This window comes from Coturnix japonica, chromosome 3, assembly GCF_001577835.2.
Source record: "Coturnix japonica isolate 7356 chromosome 3, Coturnix japonica 2.1, whole genome shotgun sequence".
Lineage (NCBI taxonomy): Eukaryota > Metazoa > Chordata > Aves > Galliformes > Phasianidae > Coturnix > Coturnix japonica.
In genome coordinates, this window is record NC_029518.1 from 20172166 (window position 1) to 20179025 (window position 6860).

Here is a 6860-nt window from a genome sequence, read left to right on the forward strand (position 1 = left end):
AGAGAACTTTGGAAGAGTACTCTGGAAACAGGACTAACATTTTAGGCTGTAGACCAAGTCTTCCATTTTTCTGCATAGAAGAAATACAATATGGCAACTTCTCCCATATTCAATGCTAGTGGTTACGTGACAGCCAGATGTGTCAGATTTCAGTTAGCACTAACATTTAACAAGAGAACAGCCCATTAGTGGTACCTCTTTCATTTTTACTCACAGAAAAACTCAAAAAAACCCAAACCAAAACAAACAAACAACAACAACAACAAAACCACGAAAAAAAGACAAAAAAAAACCCAAAACATTAAAAGAACCAAAACAGAGTTTGAAGAAGAGGATGAGTAATTTAGTGGGTTGTATTCAGTTAGCAAATAAAGATATCCCTGCTGAGAGAAACATGTTTTCTCTGTTTATTCTTCAGTTGACTGAATATTGTTAAATAATATTTAAAACTGCTTTTAAATATTGTTATTGTATGAGTACAAGCAGGGAGACAGGATGGGGTAGAGCTGATATAGTTAATTAGACTTGTGGACATGCAACCAAACAATGATGGCGAGAGCTATTCAGGCACACTAGCACTCTGTCCTCCCTCCAGTTCTCCTTGCCTATTTTGGTCTAAATGCTGGCCTATACAGCATTAACCTGTTTGTTTGCAACGCTTGACTAGATACTGCACTGTGTATGAGAGGTTGCCTGGCAACTTAAATTCATTTACCAAAATTTAATTTCCTTTATATTATTATTTTTAATCCATAATGCACAAGGCCAAGTAAAAATTCTTACATGTTGCTACCAAGAGGGCATGTCACTGTGTAAAACTTTCAGCTGGAACAAACAGAACAGCAACTCAAAAAAGGAAAGGAGGAAGGGAGGCGTGTTAATAGACCAACACTTTGACCCAGCTTTAAGTTACAGCTAAGTGATCAAATGTCACAGTATGCTGATTATTTAGTCAACCCACATCTTCTCTGCTGTTCATGCATTATTCTATCAGCCGAGCACCATCTGCCCTGACAGAAAAATGCTCCTACAGTGTACAGAATATTTAGCTGGCATGTAACTACCACTGCAGTTGTGAACCTCGGAAAGCCCAAGGAGCCTGGGGACACTCAGAGCAGCTGTAAGGTCAAGACATAACTCCCATCTCAAGCACAAGAAAACAGCTTTGTGAATGACAGTCTGGTAACACACTCGAGAGAAAGAATTTTGGAAAGGCTGTTTAGTAAGTGCAGGTCATTAGCGGGTTTTACTGTGCCTAGATGGAAAGAAGTGTAAAGGCTCACTATGCGCAATAACATAGAGCTCATGCCAAAGGGAGATAATGTTATTTGACTACTACTTTTTTCCCCCACTATAACAATACACAGACAACTGTGAAATTTCATCCTAAATTGCTGAAGTAAGATACGAAGCACAGTTAGTCTCCTCATCATTTTCCAACCAAATATTGCCTGCTACAGAATCCTAGCCAGCACTCCAAATAAGTAGGTAAAAACATTGCATATGCTGTAAGAAGAAAACAACCGCTAAGGCAGCCAAAATGTCTCTGTGCATTGTTTAGGAACAACTTTTGGAAAATAACATCTCTAGTTGATAGATCAAGTTACTAAGTCTTGAACTGCTGCCTGGTGCTCTTTAGTCTTGTAGGCTGGTGCTGAGCATGTAAATCCAGCTCCAGATTGGCACCCTGAATACTGCTAAAGAGCTGTCAGTAAAGCATGGACAGATCCACCCACAAGGATGAAAAACCACACCCTGACGGCTCTGTTGTCCTTGTACTGAATTCCTTGGAGAGGGACCAGGGATTTCCAGTGGGACTGGAACTGGGCCCAGTGTGCCACGATCTCATAAAACATAACTGCCTATTGGTTAAACAATGCCAAGGGTGTCTCAGCCAGATGCTTGTTTACTGATGACTGAGAAAGGAAAAAATAAATCTCAGATGCTACTGCTTGGGTTTACAGGATGTAAGTTGGCCATATTAAGTACAGATTAAGTGATCACTATTCTTAGCCCTCTGGTACCTTGTCTGTCCACAACCAGCTTTTAGAAATTCCAACCAGAACTCCTGAGATTGCTTTTGACAATTCCCTGTGCACACAGAGGTGCAGACAGTCAGGCTCATCTTAAAACAGTCTGCTCAAGTCCTTCCCATGCTGCTCTCTCCCTGTCTTAGGCTCACCTTATTCCTTTGCTGCTCATATTAGCTGCACAAGCCATTTGTTCCCTTTAACTCTTTTTCAGTGAGGATAAATGCAGAAGAGACACCAGATGCCCAGTTCCTCAGTATCATCTGTAGCAAGCTCTTCCTCTTCACTGAGAATCTGGCCAGACCTTCTCCTGGTCTTCCTGTTACTAATGAGATAATGGCTTTTTGTTGTAGCAGAAATCTTCTAGTATTTGCCATGAATGAAATATGGCACCCTGAAGACATTCTTAAAACCTTCCTAAGAGCTGATTTCAAAGGGAGCTATTTCTTGTGGCCTTTGGCTCAATTAAAGAAGCACTGCAAGATGATCAAAGCCAGGGAAGTGCAAAACAGTTGCATATAACTCACTCTGATGGGTTTCCCCCAAAACTGAGTAGGAAAAGAAAAAAGAAGGTGCTCAATGTAGCCATGTTTCCATTTCCCTTCTCCTAGCACAATGACTACAGGCCAAAAAGTCTCTAGAGCACACAGCCTGAGCCACAAGACAATCCAAAAGAATTTGTTTTAAACATAGGGAGAACAAACCCTTCCTGACCTTTCCTTAACGCCAGTGAGATGTTTCTTCCCAGCAGAAGTGGGCTGCTACCCGCCATGCCTGCTGTCAGCTGGAGGAACAGATGGCTCCATGCTTCAGTCCTAACTGCTCGCTCAGCCATACAGCACAAATTGCACTGCCTCGCAGCGCAAGCAAAGAGCCGCGCACTCCTCACGTCCTAGCTGTGAATCACTGAGACTTCTTATCGTTATTCCCATGTGACAGGACAGTCAGGAACCCACCTGTGTGGAGAAAGGAGAGGGGAAGTGGGAGCACAGCACAGGGAAATGTCTGAATGCTCTGCAGGCAACTGCAGGTGCCAAAGAACTGAATTGTCCTTGGTTTGGTTTTTAAATGGTTTCCTGTGTATAGTGACTCTTTCTGGAATAGTATATCTTAGAACACAAAAAAATGCATGCAATAACATAGAATCATAGAATGGTTAGAAAGATCATCTAGATTCAACCTCTCAGCTATGTGCAGGGTCACCACCCACTAAACCAGGCTGCTCATAGTCACATCCAGCCAGGCCTTAAAGGCCTCCAGGGATGGGGTATCCACAACATGCCTGAATCTAACAAGGCCCTGTATCCTGAAACCGAGAAGAAACTACAAAAAATCCTACTCAGATAAGAACCAAAGACACCGAAACATGTTACCCCACGTACCTTTGTTTTGATGTTTCAGCCCTTCTGTGAGTTGGGCTCCTCATACACGTTTACCTCAGTAGCACCCACATGTGAGCATCTGAGAAGTCTGTGCAGAAGATGAGTCCCAGCAAAAAGTTCTGGCTTAAGAGACTGCGCTAAACCTTGCAGAACAAAACGATTTATGAGATTTATTTCATTGAGAAGTCCTAACGCTTTGCTTGGAAATGGAAGGCATCAGCGTTCTGCCCACTGAGGACTTTCAGCCTTAGTTACGTTCCTTTTCCTTAAGGAAGGTTTGGCGAATTCCCATACAAGAGAGGAAGCTGAAGGTCACAGATTTTCACTTGGTTTGATCACTTCTCTGCTGTACACTGAGTTTATTTCCATTAGTTCAACAATTTCAGTAGAACACAATATGGGGAAAGTACAACCCTCAGCCTCCCACAGGCTGCTGGGACTCCTGCTGCAACGCTCACACACAAATCCTGCTGCTCCTCCCTTCCCTCACTTTGGAAGAAGCAGAAACACTGAGTGTTTGCTGCCTGGGGCAGAATTTCTATATTGTAACACACTGCAAAATTCCGTTTGAGCTCCTGCTGCATGAAAACACATACAACAATGAAGGGAAAACTAAAAGAAAAACAATACCTTATACCAATCTAGACCCACCTGCTATGCTGTAAGCACTGCTTGCTCCCACCCCTAACACACAAATTGGCTGTCAGTCTCATTACTGTATATAGGTAACAGCTGACGGCAGTTCATTTGTTCTTCTCCAGCTTGGTGGAGGCTCTGACTGCACCCTCCTTCTTATTTCCTCCTGTGCTGACTTCTGGTCCTATATGACCAGAGGAGAGAGAACCTTTGCTGTTTTGCTCTGTTAAGCACACATCAGCAGAAGGGAAAAAATACTTGATTGTATCTGGTTGGGGGGGATGAGAAATAAAGTATTTCAAAGCTCTTATCATGTGAGTTCCCTCAAACCATTAATTGCTTTGTATCGTGCAAAGTCTGGGGAAAAATAAAAAAAAAATTCCAGTTTGGTAGGGCAGTGGCACAGCCGCCAGAGAAGCTGTGGTGCCTTTGGGTTCCTGCATCCCATGAGCTGATTTCAGCAAATGAGCCCATGCTAGCACCTGTGGTAAGCAATTTAATACACTTTGTAAGTGCTCTGAGAACCTCCACACAGAAACAAAATCTTTGTGTGCTCCCTTTCCTTTGGACTCAAGCAAAAGCCATCAAGCATTTCCACCCATAACAGGAGCTAACTCAGATGTTGGTTTAACCCTCCAGGTCTTCTTCCTGTTTTAGCTGCTAGTTTCTAAAAAGCTGTTCACAGTGCAGGAGAAGAGAAACCAGAACAGAGCCACAAAGCAACCAGAGAGATAGGAGGCAGCATCAGGAGGCTGTGCTCCATGCCACAGACAACCCCACCCCTGGGGAGGCTGACAGGCAGTGAGGCGCACCTCATGCTGCAGGCCTTGCTCCTTTCTCACTAACAGCAGCTAGATGCTGGCCGTGTTTTTCAAGTATGGCCCCACCACCACATTCTCCCTTTGTCAGCGAATGGGGCTTTGTAGCATGCTGCTAGAATCCCATGTCACAAGCATCTCTTTAGATTTATGCAGGTATCAGTGGAAATGGCTTGACCCAGGAAATGTAATTCTTGTGTGCTGTGTGCGACATTAAGTGTGATTGAGTTGTTTTGCCTCAAAGACCATGGCCAAGCTTTCCGCTGCAGTGGCAGAATTACATTGTTAACTGCTCTGAGGTCACCATTTCTGCTCTGCACATTCTTTTCCCTTGATCTCTGTCACATCCTTTACTGAAGATCCCAGCAACTCTTCTACATAATCACATACGTATTTCTTAAGCACCACGCAATGTTACAACCATTCCAATGTCTCCATCCCAAGTACAACCCACCAACCCCAGTACGCCCAGCAAAACAAAACACAGCCGTCCACCATAAGAACAAAGCTAATGGTTAATTAAAATGTAACCAGAAGGGGGCTAATTAATTACCCTCTGCCATCAAGCTCAGCACGAAGGATGAAATTTAAGTTCAGCAGAACTGAACTACACCTTTGATCCAGTGTGGGCAAAGCATCCCACCGACTGGGATGAAAGCCAGGCTATGGTAGCACAAACCAACCTCGTGCTGCGCCTTTGAGCTGAGCAGCAGCCCAGGGGGCTCTGAGCAGAGACATATGGTGGAGAGGGGTCCTGTGCTGTGCAGACCCCTGGGCAGAAGTGCTACCCTGTGCTTCTGCAACACCTCTCACCTCATAAAGCCTCCTCTTGTACCCACTGTGTGTGCACTGTGGGCCAGCTCCTGCAAAGCAATGTCTTTCATCGACCTGACTACCAAGCACAAATCAAACATCCCCTAGGGAGGAACTCCTGGGGCCGTGGCCACAAGAGCATGACTAACGCAGAGCTTAGCAATCCTGGCAGCGTGGGGCAGCACAGCTGTAAAGTAATTGCTAATTCTCCTGTTGTTAACAAGAGCGCTCCATTTTTTCCCTCCTGTGATTTGTCCCGTGTCTCCCAATGGCCGCTATGACGCTAACAATCTGCCCCCCTACAGCCAGCTTCCCAGCTACAGAAAAACTGTCCTTAATTCACCTTTCCCTCCCTCAGCCGCATTAATACAGCCGTGAGCTGGCTCCTGTCCTAGGATCACATTTTCATTATAATAATAAAAAAAAAAATACAGTGCCTTTCTGTCATCTTTGAAGTGAGTAACAAAACACAGCAAACCTATTATCCTGATTAAGTTTTACCAGTGAAGAAAAGATCCATTATGAAATTAGCTCATCTGCTGAAAGAACATTCCTACAGAGACAGGTATTCAAATGCCTTTCTCTTGGCCACATTACTAGGAGTTCTTGAGATGATGAAAAGGAATTCTTGTTAAACATCCTAATCCCAATTCATTTGCACCCTTGAGTCTGAATTCCCAAGAGCTGCTAACACTTTGGCACTGCCATGTGAATGGCTGGAGAGCCCTTCTACCTGCTGCCTGCCTGTCAGCTCTTACTGTGATGCATCTTTCCCAAACAAACTCAGGGTTTAGTTTTCATGCTCAGAGATCCTCTTGAAATGTTGACGAAAAAGGAATTTTAAGAAAATAAAAAGGTAGAACATCCTATAAGACAGCATCTTTTCTTGTTTCAGGTACGTCAAAGCTTAAAAACAAGCAAACAATTCCCATATTAGATATTCCATTTCTAACAGTGACCAGGAGTGCCCACAGGAATGAGCCAGGCTCAGAGCCTGGCTCGCCATCATCAGTTCTGTTTTGTGCCTGAAAAACAACACATCAACGAAAGGGCAGATGCTGATTTCAGGGCTTGCCCCTTCATGGCAACTCACCGCTCTGGGATAAATTGCTTTGCAGAGCCCTGCTGTGAACTGCACCAGGGAATTGTTCAGAATAATATAAAAAGAGGGCAGAGGAGGA